Source organism: Tympanuchus pallidicinctus, unplaced genomic scaffold (assembly GCF_026119805.1).
Source record: "Tympanuchus pallidicinctus isolate F22 unplaced genomic scaffold, pur_lepc_1.0 scaffold22, whole genome shotgun sequence".
Classification (NCBI taxonomy): Eukaryota; Metazoa; Chordata; class Aves; order Galliformes; family Phasianidae; genus Tympanuchus; species Tympanuchus pallidicinctus.
The window spans coordinates 2,487,633-2,501,686 of NW_026294739.1; the positions used below are offsets into that span (position 1 = coordinate 2,487,633).

Sequence of the window (14,054 nt, forward strand, 5' to 3'; positions counted from 1 at the left end):
AAGTAATGCCTCCCATTTATATCCACAGCAACTACTACAGCTACAAAGAGCACAGTAACATTGTTTGTAATGCTTCATAGCTGGGAATTTGCTGTTTTCCAGCAGTCACCACCGCTAGCTCTGTGTTTTCACCAGGGACAAACATGAGTTTGCATGCCATGCTCATAAACATTTGCACCAGTGGAAATGACTGCTGTTGCCACTGCTGAAACACACCAGGCACCACCTCACCGTGTGCTGCACCCACTGTTTGGTCTCCATCAGCGTTCAGCAAGCACTGAGGAACATCCCTGGGTGCCAGTTTTCCTGCATGGAGGAATTCAGTGCTACCCCTTTGCTGCACCCACACTTCCATGCCAGCTGCTGTGGTGTCGGTCTGCCCCTCTGCTGCCGTCTGTCATGTGGCCACAGCAGGCAATGGGATCGCATCCTGCTCTGCACAGCACGCAGACCTTGCACTGCACATTCCTGCATCAGACTCAGAGCTGCAGGCTGATTACATTGCAACAAAAGTTATTCAAATTAATTCCTGAATATGAGATAAAGGCTTTTTTTTTTTTTTTTTTTTTTTTTTTGGCCACTTTTTTTCCCCTTAAGTATTTCAAAGGGAAAATTCTGCTGAGTTTTCCTGCTTCAGAGCCAAGAGCTGTAGCTGCCCTGTTCTGTGGCTTTCACGTGATAGCTGCATGTTGCTGCTGCGAGTGAATGAATCCCTGAAGTGACCGGTGTGTAAGCATCTGCAAAGTAGTGGGTGCTGGCTTGGCAGAGGCCATGAGATAGGTTCTTCAGAGTGGATCTGCACTTAGCAGATTTCACCGTTGTGCAGCTTTTACAGAAAGAACAGATTGCATCTGCCTCACTAAGAGTAACCTACACTGTATCCTTCCAGTTTTGTCAGGAAGGATGGGGCTGTGACAGACACCAGTCTGTTGTGGTGTAAACACAAGGCGTCCCCTGAGCACCAAACTATCTTAAACATAACTTCCAGGGCTGGGAAGCAAGGCTCTGAGTTCTTTGTGTGCTGTCACTGAGTTCTCGCTGTTGGTATCTTTGTGCTGCATTCACGTTGCTTCCAAAGCATGCAAGTTGCTGTGAACACAGTCAACAAATGTTTCTTCTAACTTTGCTTGGGAGAGAACATTTGTTTTGGCAGAGGAGGAACTTGAGCTAGCAGCAGCACAGCACAGTGATCACAGCCAGCAGGGCGCTGCTGTGTGAGGGCAGAGCGTGGTGTTCAAGGAAGGGCAAGAACAATGCAAACTGCTTTTAGCCTTGCTGAGAACTCACTGAGCTGTTAGTGCTTCAGAGTGCACTTAAAGACAAGCAGAAGCATCTGTGCGTGGAACTTGTCCTTTTTGCTGTGCTGAATCTTATGGCAGCTGAGAGGTCGATGGGCTGGGGAGCAGCTGGGTGATGCTGTCTGTTGGTGGCTGGCAGTGCACTCACTGCTGGAGTCCACTGACTTTAATGCTGTTTTTTTTCTTTCAATCTAAACATCCTGATTATATGGGATGAGAAAAATGGAGCTCGCCCTGCCCTCCTCGTGTTCTTTTCTTTACAATCTCTTGTATTACTCTCCACTTCATCAGAATTTTCTTGATAGTACAAGGGGGAATGGTTTTAAACTGAGACAGGAGAGGTTTAGGTTGGATATGAGGAGGAAGTTTTTCAGCCAGAGGGTGGTGAGGCACTGGCACAGGTTGCCCAAGGAGGCTGTGGATGCCCCATCCCTGCAGGCATTCAAGGCCAGGCTGGATGTGGCTCTGGGCAGCCCAAGGCTGCTGGTTGGTGACCTGCACACAGCAGGGGGTTGGAACTGGATGAGCGCTGTGCTCCTTTGCAACCCAGGCCGTTCTGTGATTCTTTGATTTTCCTGTTGTAGCTTTGCAGTATGTTTTCTTGAAGACCCCCAGCTCAGCATGTCGAGGTGGTTAAGAGTTTAATGTAACATTGGTTCTGTGGCCCTCTAGCAGCTTGCTCGCAGGCAGAGAGCTAGGCTCCTGTTTTGCCTTGCAGTTGTTTCCCTTTTGAATCCTCAGTGTGCTTTCGAAGAATTGCAGAACATTCATCACTCAGACACAGCTCTGTCCTCTAAACAGGGCATGCTCCAGTGAGGGAAGATATCCTGTACAGATTTTTACCTTCAAAGTTTTGTCTAATGAAAACTATTACTGGGGAGACTATTAAAATGTGTTTATATCTAGTCATTCTGCTTTTTAACGTTTTCACTGATTGTTTTGCTGGCATTTCCAGCCATATAGCTTGGAATCCAGATCCACGTGGCACTTACAGCCGCTGAGAGATATGAAAGCTGTAGCATCCTGAGATCTCTATCTAATGTTGTGCCTTTATTGAAAGAAGAAGTTGCACGCGGTGGTTCTTTACTTTTACTTCCCAGCTCTGTTGAGGCATTCTTTGTTCCAGGACAATGCTGAACACAACAAAAAAGGAGAGACCTTGAGTTAGTCTCTTGCTCTGTCTTGGGGAAGGTCATTTACCATGATCTTGACAGGTGCTTGTCTGATCTCTTAATTGCTGGGAATTCCACTGCATTTTTTAAGCAGATTATTTCAGTGCTTTTTATTCTCGCTGCTTTTTTGTTTGATTTTTCCTGCTGTGCAACCGACAGATTTTGCAGTAATAACCTGACTTGGTCACACCCAGCTGTTTCTGATGAGCCATTTTCTCCCAGGATCTCTAACACAAATTGTGTGTCTTGTGTCCCAGTTTCCAATGTTTGCTCACAGATCTTGTTCTCGTGCTTCCTGACCCCGCTCACTGCTGAGCACACGCTCCCCCATCGGTTCCTCTCCTGCCTCCTGGAGCCCAGCTGGGCACCGTGCTGTGATGCTGGTGGTGTGCAGGTGCCGGTGGATTGCTCTGTGCCGACGTGTTTTGGAGAGCTGTGCACAGGCTCAGAGCTGCTCCTCTTGCGCACAGCTCAGACGAGGCTTTGCCAGTGCTGGAGGTTCTGTCTTTGCCTGTGCTCGGCGGCGTGCCCGGGTCACTGTTGGTTCTGCCATTCAGAAAAGTGCGTTTGTCCTCCTCCCACGTGGGGAACGAGAGGGACAGGATGGGAAGCTGCATGGGACAGATGGATATCTGCCCTCTGCAGAAGCAGCTGCCCGGCCTGCTTAACGGGAGGCACAATACCATGTTTGTCTGGCTTCTTGTCTGGCCGTGGTTGATTGCTCAGGAGCTGGGGCTTTCTTGCTTGCTCTTGTCTGGGGGAATGAAGGCCTTCCATCTGGACGCTGTTGTCCCGTGCAGTTGTCTGCTGCCATTTGATTATCTGCAGCCTTCAGTATTCATGAAGAGAGGTAAAGAGAGGCTGCCTTGTTTGCTGAGAGTTAAGCTGCTGAAAGCGTACTGGAGCTTCTCTACGTCCTTTCAAATGCTCTTTTCTTTGTTACTATAAAGTGGTACAAATCCTTATGACTACCTCTGGCAATACAGCAAGAGGATTTACTTGATTGTGGTAAAAGTATAGAAGCACCTTTGTGGGAGGGGAAAAAAAAAAGAAAAAAATGGGAATAAGTGAAAAAAAATGTGCAAAAAAGTGTAAAAGGGGTTTTAATGGGAACATCTAATGGGAATGTAGTCTCTGCCTTCAAAATCTTCCTCTAAGATGTGTGTGGGTAATAGCTGTCTGCCAGCACTGTGTGTGCAGCTCGCGTCTCTCACGCTGAAGGCCCACTTTTGTACCTGTGGGTGTGTTTGAGCCTTGGAGTCAATCTTTCAGTTATGTCATAATTAACGACACTTATTTAATAACTATTTGGGTCCCAGCTTCTTCAAATAACATTATTTGTTCCCCATCCATGTGTAGTTTGAAGTGAATTAGTTAGACACAGTGTGGAAGTGGTACTGTGCAGTGTTACACGTGGGATGAGCTGTACTTAGATTTCATTCCTTTTTTATTTTGATATCGTCTCTTAATGTGTTTACAAGCTAAATTTTCTGTGGGCTGATAGAAATGGGATGAAAAATTAAATTTGCAATGATACCGTTTTGTGTTTTTCAGTCTTTCCTGGCTTTTGTTCATGCTGTAGATCGATACTGATGACCATCCCAGTGGTTTCGCAGTGTATTTTTGTTGTGGATCGGTGTTTTCCCACCTCTTTATCTCACTGGGTGACAATCAGCGCTGTCACCTTTGCTGCCCTCCTGTCACCCTGAGTGCCGGCCTCTGATGGATCGGCCCCGTGCCCCCTGGAGCACTGCGGGGTGCTGCAGGCCTGGGCTGCGGTGGGGAAGCAGCCTCTGTGCAGCTGTAACAGATGGCTGTTGTGGGGTTCCCTTGGCTGTTGGACGCTGACTGCGTATGAGGAATCATCACCAACCACCGCGGCCGTTCTGCTTTTCTGCATGAATTTGGAATTCCACGGTGGTCGAATTGACAGCAGATGAACGAGTCTTTCAGTACTGAGAAACCCGCGGTGACAGTGATTGAAGCAGCTTTTTTTTCCTTTCCCCCGCCTGTGCTCTTTGTTACCCCACAGCTCCCAGCAACGTTAGCTGTGTTCTGCTCTGCTGTGCGTTTGGTGGTGGTTGTCAGTAAAGGCATGCAGGAAGACAGGTACCTCTGCGAGTTCAAGAGCAGTTTGTGGTCTCATGTATAATAATTGTGATACTGAGGTTTGTCTGGAGGTGGGAAAGCAGCTGGCATTTTGCTTCTGTGCTGTGGCTCTCAGTGCAATGGGGCTTTGCTCTGTAGTTGAGCACCTTCCCAGGTGCAGCAGCAAGTAGTAGAGGAGCAAACAGCTTCTCCACTCACCTGGCTGTTCTCCTGAGAGTAGGAATTTCTTTTCTATTGCTGCAACTCAGAGGTCAGCAGTACTTTATTCTTCTAAAATGCAGCTCGTATTATGTCGCTTACCTTGGCAATGTATTTCATCCATACTTAGAAGAACAGTCGAGAAGATTCATCAATCTCTTGTTTGCTTTCCCTTCTCAGAGCTCTCAGTTATCCAAGGCAAAAAAGAAAAGTCAGATGCCCTCTGACTCCTTGACAGAGTCATATGTTACGCTGTGCCTGAGCTTCACCTCTCTGCTTCAGAAGCCATTCGTCTTGTGCTCTGCTCTCATGAGCACAGTGCACAGTTCCACTGCTGGTTTATCTTCTGCTCTGTTCTGTTTCGACTTCAGATGATCTGTTCCCTGTTCAATCTCCAGAGCTGTTTCCTACTCCTCCAAAGGATTTTCACATTGGCTGTGTTTGAGCCATCATTCGATAGGCTTTGTGAGTCTATTGATCAGTAAGTCAATTCTAATAGTTGCAAAGCCCCCCATCTTCAGAAAAAAAGAAAGCTTGTGCTGTGTGTCCCTAATCTGTAGCTCCTCCTCATTGGAAAGGAAGATGTTTAAGAAAAAGGAAGGCTAGAATGGAGTGGAACAGCAGTGGCTGGAAGCAGGAGCTGGAGGGCTAAGCACGGGGTTTAGCAGCTTGAATCAGAACTTCTAGCCTTTGGCAGCAGGGAAGTAGATGTTTTGGTGTGAGGAGCAGGAATGTGACCAGTGAGCCAACCAGCTGCTCTGCCACCAGTCCTGTCTGTGAGAACTGCTGCTGTCTTTCTGACTGCAAGGATCCATTTTCCTCCGTGACCCGGAGTGGGCAGTTCAACACAATACGAGTGCTCTGCTCAGAAAAGCAGTCACAGACTTCAGGTGTCCCCTTTGGTATTACCTTGGGCTTGTCATGACAACAGTGTGTTGGTTTCAGGCAACCAGGCAGGACAGAATTTACCATAGTGATCGTCTCCTCCATCTGCTTGTAAGGCAGCCTAGTTGTAGCAAGTCTGGGCACTGGCAGGTAGGTTACAAATGAACATCGTGTTAGAGAGCAGTCAATAATAAACGTCCTTTCCAAAGTTCATGTACAAATAAAAAGTATTTTAGCAGAACGTTGTGCTGAACAGCATGTTCAGGTTCTTCTTTTTCTGGTGAATTACATTCAGGGCTTTTCTTCCTTTGGCAATTTGTCTGATCATCCACTTCTCGCAGATGATTCTCTTGTTCTTTGAGGGAGGTCAGTTCCTACTTAACATGACAACCTCTTTCAAGTGTCTCTGCCAAGATTTTCATGTTCGAGTATCCTTTGGCTTCGCAGAACACATGGGTGCTCCTGCTGCAGCAACTGCTGTGTGGTGCTTGCTGCTGTAATGAATCACTGCTCTCTCTGCTCTGCAGAATAACCAAAAACTGATGGTAGAGGCTTTTGTATCTATTGCTATTGACACTTGTTAAGCTTAAAACCCGAGTTCCTTAGCTTTGCTCTCTGAATGCTGGTGAGGTGTTTGTAGCTTCAGCACGGGAAATGTCGATGTAACCAAGAACTGTCTCATTGGGCTTTCTCTCCATTTATCCACTGTATCCAGAATGGAAGATGGGTATATTGACTGCATTTAATTTCTGAATAGAACCTGAGCACTGAAGTGTTGAAGAAGTCCCTGAACTGTGGCTGCAGAGGAAGGGCTGGGTGCTCAGCACTGCTGGGCTTTGCTGGCGTTGTTGGGATGGTTGGCGTTAAAACAGATCTTTCATTAAAAGCTGCAGTTCTGTCACACAGAAACAGGCCTTTGAAAGTATTGATCTTTGGTTCATCGATGTCCCTGTGGTGACTGCATCATCTGCAAGCAGGGGAGGCCATCCAGTCGTACTGCAGGAGAGTGGCAACTTAATTACATTGCTTTGATGTGGGCTAGTGAGCGTGATAGAAATGCGTGCAGAGTGTCATCTTTTGTGCTTTTTCTTGACCAGTCATCTGTTGTTAGCTGGTGTCATACGAGTTGTGTTACCAGGAGGGCTTGGGCTCTGAGACCAAACACAGGTAGAAGACGTTAGCAGCCATGCTGCAGGGCAGGGAAAATGGAACTTATTTGCATTCAGTGCTGTGTGCAACATGTTACAATTTGTAGTGTAAAACCAGTGAGAAAGCTGGTTATATATGAAAATATAAATATGTATATATAATTGAAACAAACCAAATTGAGGCAAGAATGAGTGCAGCCACATCTGAATGGTTTCTGTGCCCCTGGAGAAGGCAGGCGCTGTGCTGAGATGTCAGATCTGCTGCTGGTACTGTTCTGTGTGGAGTTAAGTCAGTGCTGGTTTTGCATGGTATGTGCAAAAAACAAGAAGTTTTAGAAGTCAATTTTATTCCTTTTTTTTTCTTACTGAAAGGATACCAAGAGGGAAAAAAAAAACAACACATGGAATGCTCAAGTGTAGTAAAACCTAGCAAGTAATAGTGTTGATTTTTTTTCCCTAAATGGGCAGTGAACTCCAAATTCTATGGGAGTCTGGTATTCAGGAGTTCCCAGTGCTCAGGAAGGAGTGCTGTTGTCAACATACATATCTTAAAACAGTGGCTCTGAGCACAGAGCAAAGCCAGGTTTTACCCTGCAGGTAGGGAAGGTGTCTTGCACAGGAGGAGCCATAAACCTAAAGGGGTTCATTCCAAAAGGTGGTTTGTTGCCGTTTGTCTCTTTAGCAGTATCAGGAGCCAATATAGGAACATTTTTGCTAAATGTAAAAATCAGTGATGGAAATGGCTCTAGAGCTGCCCAGCTTTGAAAGCACACCTCTCTCTGGTTGCCTCTGGCAGGCAGCAGGAGCCCAGCAGGCAGGCTGTCATGGTGTTCCTGTCTGGAAGCGCCCAGAGGTGTTGGTTCCAGCCATAACGTGTTCAGTTAGAGATTTTACAAGTGCACGTTGAAGTACATCCGTGTTGGAAAACATTATTTACAAAGCAAGGGAAGACTGTTAAAATGGTAGAAAAGGCAGTGCTGAGTTAAAGAATAGAAGGTGAGATTCCTCGTCGTTTCCCCCAGCCACAGACGCAGAATTGATTAGAGCAGTATTGGACTTGAGCTACGTAATTAATGAATGATGAAAAGGGCCACGAGCAATCTGCATGGTATTGAGCGCGAGCTGTGTAATGAAGTAGGGAGGTGAGCTCAACAACATTAAATGGGAGAACCTGTCACATCTGTAATATTAAAAACTGTTCCACTATTGGAAAAACCTGCAAGGGCAAAGTACTCAAATTCGGAATGTTAAGCAGAAAATTTTTTGAATGAGCCAAATGGCCCCAGTAAAATCTGAAGGTTTATAAAAGCTCTAAGCACTAAATAAGGACTCTATGTTAATTCATAACAGCCATTAAAGTTGAATGAGGAAAAACCCTGCTGCAACCCGTGAGAGTAAGTGCACAAGGAGAAGCTGCTTGGAAATTCTTGTGAACATCTCTCCATTGGACTCAGTTAAATACTGTGGAACATGGATCTGGGCTGCTCTCATGCATGGTGCGCTTGCTGATATCCTCTTGTTCTTGCTAGAACTGGAAAAGATAATCCTTGGTATGTTTGTTTAATTGTATACTTCCACTGATGAGGGACTCAAAACTCAATTATTGTCTGTCTCAATTATTGTCTCAATTATTGTTATCTTTGGAGATTTTTCTGGCATAGAGCTCCTGGGATCATGGTTGAGATGAAACCTACGCTTTTCTGCCCAATCAAGCAGCTTCCTTGTCTTCGGCTGATGAAAGCTTTTTGGCACCCTGCTCTGGAGCTCTCCTTGCTGTCCTGTCAGCTTGCTGCTGCCGAGGTAATGGCAGCTCCCTGCAGGAAGAGAAGAGAAGCTCGCTGTTGGCTGGAGCCGACTCCAGGAGTCCCTTCTGGTGCCTGGAACCGCTCAGCTGAGCAGGAGAAGCTCCAGGATATCCCCCCACTCTGATCAACCTGCACAGCTCTGGATGAGCCCCAGCAGTAGCTGAGCAGCCACAGGGAAACAAGGAAAGCTGGCCAGAAGTTCCCTAGCTCTACAATTTGTTCAAAAGTTCAGATCCTGCAGTGGGTTGTTTGGAGTCCTGAGTCGCACCACGTCACCTGGAAACACGTTTTTCCAGAAATTGTTTCATAACTGCTTTTGAGGCATCCTGCTCACTCCTTGCAGTAAGGTAGCTGTCTTTGGTGTGCTGATGAGTTGAATTAGATAAGCAGAACAACGCCTTTCAGATTTACCACCAGCTTCTTTTCTTAGCTGCTTTTCACAATTCCTTTGGTTGTAATCAGGATTTTTCATTTACTTCTTCCCAGGATGTGCCCCTTCCTGCTCAACACGTGGCTGCTTTTCCTGCAGCACATGCTTGTACCATTCAGAACTGGGGCTGCTGCGGGAGGCACCGATGGGTAAGCAGGTTTGTAGTGTAAGGCTGAGGCAGTAACCACATTTAGCTGGGTAGTTTGTGTAAAACATTGCTGCCTTTCTCCAGTAATAAAGCTGTGATAAAAGTTCTGAGCTGTTCTAGCTCGCTGTTAATGTGTGCTCCCTAATGCAGTTGGGTGCTCCGTTCCCTCTTGTTGAAACCCGAAGCAGGAAAATAAATGTTTTGTCACTGGAAAAACAATACTGGAAATGTTTTAATTTGCTCTCAGCCACTCTTATGAACTCACTGCATTTTCCTCAGGAAGTATTTTTGAAAAAATAAGGATATTAATTTAGTTGGTTTTCCCTCAAATTATAGGAAAGTGCCTTTTGTTGTTCCGTGTAGCTGTGTAAGTGAATGGTTTTTGCCTTCACTACTCAGCTTCCCCTCTGAATAGGACCTAGAGTGTGTGTGTGTGCAGGATTGCACTGATGTGCCATTTAGTGCTTCTCTAAGGAGGAATGGAATCAATAGACTAATTCATGATTTCTCAGAATGGACTCAGATTGAGATAGATGTGATATTAGTACGTGAAAGTTGTTTTTCTTTTTAATGAAGCTTTTTCTTTGGTAGAGATGCTGCTGCTAGCCCTTTCAGAAGACAAAAACAACTTGTACCAGACCAGAAGGCTGGCTCTTACTGCATCTGTATAATCATTTATTAAATTATCTGCTCTCATCGTCGTCTGCGCATAGCAGCGCTTTGCATGTTATCAGGGAAGCCATAAATAACTTCCTTTTCTCCAAGCATACTTTATGATTTTAAAAGCCACTTATCACTCCGAGTTCTATTTAAACTTCATAACAGTTCTGAACGTCTGGGATCCGTGAGGTCAGCTGGGCAATGTCTGAAGGTAACTGTGCTGAGTGGAGCAGGCTGAGGTGTTCTGTGCACACACAGCTGCCCGAACTTCTTCAGGTTTGTCTGCACACTGGGAGTCCCTTCAAACCTGAACATTGAGCTGTGCTCTCCTAGAGGGAAGTCCGCGTGTTTGCTTGTAAGGGAAGTGGTCTCACAGGTATTGGGAAGCAAGCAAATGGGTTGCACTCCTATCATCAGGAAGAACAATTCTATTTATCAGATAACACAGTATTATTCGTTCTTTTATTAGGAGACACCCCTTCATTCCGCAATATTTCACGTACTGTTTTATCACTGGGAAATTTATTGTGACTTTCTAACTGCTTCTCAGTCAGGGAGTGGAGTTTTGTGAGGTTACATATTACCCAGCAAACTGCACTTAGGGAAATCACCCAGCCTTTCCTGGCTATTAGATATGTTTGCTGTTGGTTCTTTAGATTTATCAGTTATATTTTGGATTGGTGTCAGCTGAGGTAGTGAAGTGCTTCTTAAACGTGTTGAAGGGTTATCACAATTTATTTTGTAACCTATAATCCAGTAACTGAACACAACACTTCCTGAGATGCACCTACAGGAAAAATGCTTGTCAGCTGGAAACAGTGCTTTGTAGCATCTCCTTTCCTTCATTTCTGAGCCCTTTTTCTCCTCTGTTAAAATAAGAAAATGCTCACAATATAAAAGGATAAATTGATAAACAATTGATAAATCCTGTGCTACTAAAACTCTGGAGCATTCGGAATATTTCTGTGGGTCTCTGTTGGGCTCTGGGAGACATTAAAGCAGACATGCAAAGTAAGGAGTGTGAAAGCATTCAGAACCAGAGCAAGTCCTCTCAAACAGCTCTTCAGTACCCATCTGATCATCCACGTGTCCAAATACTTGTAAGGTAGCAGAGGAGCCTAAGGATTTTTGGCAAGTAATATGCTGCTTGGGTGGAAAAATAAGTATTGTAACCACTTTTCCTGAGGGATTCCTTGGTTTTTCTTGGTCTACACATATCCATGCAGGTGGTTTGATACCACTTTTTGAAGAATCATGCTTTGCTTTTCTATGTTTCCGTGTTATGTTTGGTTTTCTATGGCAGTGAAGCAGCTGATGATGTGCAGTGGGGCAGCAGCAGTGGAGGTGCTGGGTGCTGGTACAGCAGGGGAATGAAATGCATCACTGCTTGGGATGTTTTTTTATATTGTTAATTTTTGATCTTCAGTTGTTCTGAAATAGGCTTATAACTCATTTTTATAGTAAGACATCACATGTTAGATAAATGCATTAGAGAGACTGTATTGCTGTGTGCTTCTGAAAACGATGGCCAATTACAGTGGAATTTGAAAGAATGACACGGGGGAGTTGTCAGAAGGAGAAATGTCCTATGGTTTTTATGAGGGGAGAAGGCTGAAGGCACTGATATCATCTCTCTTTCTCATCCTGCCTCTCTGTCTCCAATGAAAGCAGCAGCAAGATTAAATGGCTGTGTGATAGAGAATCCATGCGGAGTTGCAGGACTGCAGTCCATGGAGAAGCAGGCGTTGTTGTTTCCATTGCTTATGAATCTGCTGGAAAAGACCAACAGAAGGAATGCATAGAAGTACACAGCAGTCCCAGCTGGCCAAACACTAAAAAGAAAACTCAGGTTGGAGTGGCAGGAAGGATTTTCAAGTTCGTGATTCCTGAAAACATGAATAGTGTTCTTATTGTGGAAGGAAATCTTGAAAACAGGTTATACAGAGTAAGTAGGTTCTCTGGAAGGACAGGAGAAGGAGCAGCAGAGTGCATCAGCACCTCCTCAGAAATGGCCGTGGGGCAGCTGATCAGATTTAGGATCAGATTTAGGATCACGTTTGATGGCTCATGGCTGTTCTTGCAATTTTATTTTTGTTAGTATGACTGTGCTCGCCTTTTCCAAATCCACGCAATCCATTTACTGCACTGACAGAGAGCATCCTTGCATACGAGCAAACTACTGTTAGATGAGATTTTTTTTCTGTTGCCTGGGAGGGGATGGTTTCACTGTTTACTCTTTTTCATTAGTTCTGAAGATATTTCTCTAAGGAAGAGGTTGCTGCACTCATCCTGTCACACGCGGGCAGCAGCGGTTGCAGGATGGGGACACGCACTGACCAGTGCAACATGCAGTAAGGTTTCATTCTGCTTCACCCATAATAAATCGTGTGAAATGTTATGGAGAAATATTGTAATTTAAGAAGCACTTTATCTGCTTTAAGAACTGTTTTTTAAAATTAGTCGATTGGGGAATTGATTATGCTGGAGACTTGGACACTGGTGTTCTTCAGCACAAACTAAGTGTTACGCATTGCCTGTGAGCATGTCAGTGAGCAATAGGGTTACGGTTAGATTGCTGGAAAATATCACTTTAATTTTTAATGTTTTTAAGGAAGAGGAAAGCGTAACCTTCAAATAAAGCAGAAAGCCTGGTGAGGCCCACAGCCTTATTGCTGATACCTGTTAAGAATGAAACATAAAATGTGAGAATGATGCATGTGGTGAATAGGTTATTGGAGAAAAGCCATGAAGGCTTCATTTAAACAATCAGTTTTTCCTGACAGTGCTAATGTATTAATTTAGTGAGATTATATTCATGGGATTCTGTTAACAAAGCTGGTATTAATGTGGGCTTTTGAGCTCAATCTGAAGAAAAATGTGAGTTGAAAGGTGACTTGTATTTTCACAGATAAGCATCACCATTCAGGTACTTATTTTTAAGAGCAAATTTATGTAGAAAGAAACCAGTAGCATTTTGTAACACGCATTTTGTTTCTCTGAATGGCAGCACTTCACTCCTCTAGACCTGAAGACAGAAGCAGCATACATGATCAAATGTAGAGACTCGTTTGGGATGCAGGGAGAGCCCAAGATTTGCTTGGGTTTGTGTGTTCAGGGACAGCAACTTAATTCTGGAGGGCTTTAAGGGAGGTAAGAAAGAATGTGATTAAATGGTATTTTTCTTCAAAACTGGCTGCAGGGATTTAAAAAGAATTGAGTTGAAGGGTTGTGTTGATACAAAATCTCACCTATGCAAACACAAGCAGTTGGGTGAGCTGGATCTGGAGATTATTCCAGGGCAGTATGTCCACGTGCACATGGATGCCTCGTGCCCTGCTTTTGGCCTGGGTGGAAGCACTCATCTTTGCAAATCTGCCCAGCATGCTGGTTTTATTATTATAGATTTGTTTATGCTGATGTTTAGAAGTAAGAAAGTATTTAACTGTGAACGAGCCTCACTGCTTAAATAATTTCAAGGTTAAGGCATCTTTCGTCTTTCCTAGTTGTGGGAAGTTGGCTCAGGAAGCTGCCATCAGCCACACTCTGTGTTTAAACTGGGTTACAATTCAGAATTCTGGACACAAACTTCCAGGGCTGTGCCTAAGGCTGTCTTTCTGCAGAGGCTGAGGGCGCTTGTCTGTCACCTTCAGGCAATATTCTTCAGTCAGTGCCGCGTGTCCTGAGTGCTGCCCGAGGTCCACAGACAGCAGGCAAGCACTGCCTCTCACCTTGTTGTGAACACTGGCTTGTAATGTGGGGCTTTTTGTGCTCAGCCCCCCAGCAGCCGCTCTGTGCATACAGCACCGCTCGGCCTTCACCGGCTGCTCCGTGTTCCCAAGCAGAAAACAATGCACAACTGTTTGTTGGGGTGTTCTTGTTTCTTTTGTTTTTGTTTTTGTTCTTTCCCAGTCTTTATCATGTGAGAAAATGATTTGAACTGGGTTTGGAGGATGTGAGAAAGGAAACCAAAGCGCTTCTCAAGGTCACGTTACTGCTGAGCAGCCACTGCAGTTTGTGTCATTGCCAGAGGCAGCAATTGGTTCTCCCGAGTGCAAGACTCTCAGACAAACCTTTGTCGGCTACACAGAGAATATTCTTTGTTTCAATGTAGCTTTCGAAAGGTCAGAAAGGAGTCTGTGGACAGGAGATGTGTGGTAGCTGAGATGGTAAGGCAGAGCACGTCCTCACGGACGGAGCAACT

At 45.0% G+C, this 14,054-nt stretch overlaps 1 protein-coding gene across 6 annotated transcripts in view; it reads left to right on the forward strand.

The window, feature by feature from the left end:
- The window catches only part of STAG1 (stromal antigen 1), a 160,820-nt gene that overhangs the window by 7,303 nt on the left and 139,463 nt on the right, over window positions 1–14,054 (forward strand). Inside the window, exons 1-2 of one of the 6 annotated variants that reach the window (XM_052687272.1) lie at window positions 7,589–8,360; window positions 9,102–9,194. The exons of 4 other annotated variants lie outside the window; for them this stretch is intronic. The gene's annotated coding sequence lies outside the window, so the exon portion shown is untranslated. Of the gene's footprint in view, window positions 1–7,588; window positions 8,361–9,089; window positions 9,195–14,054 lie in introns of those variants that run through there. One more of the 6 variants, XM_052687273.1, reaches the window with a different exon arrangement.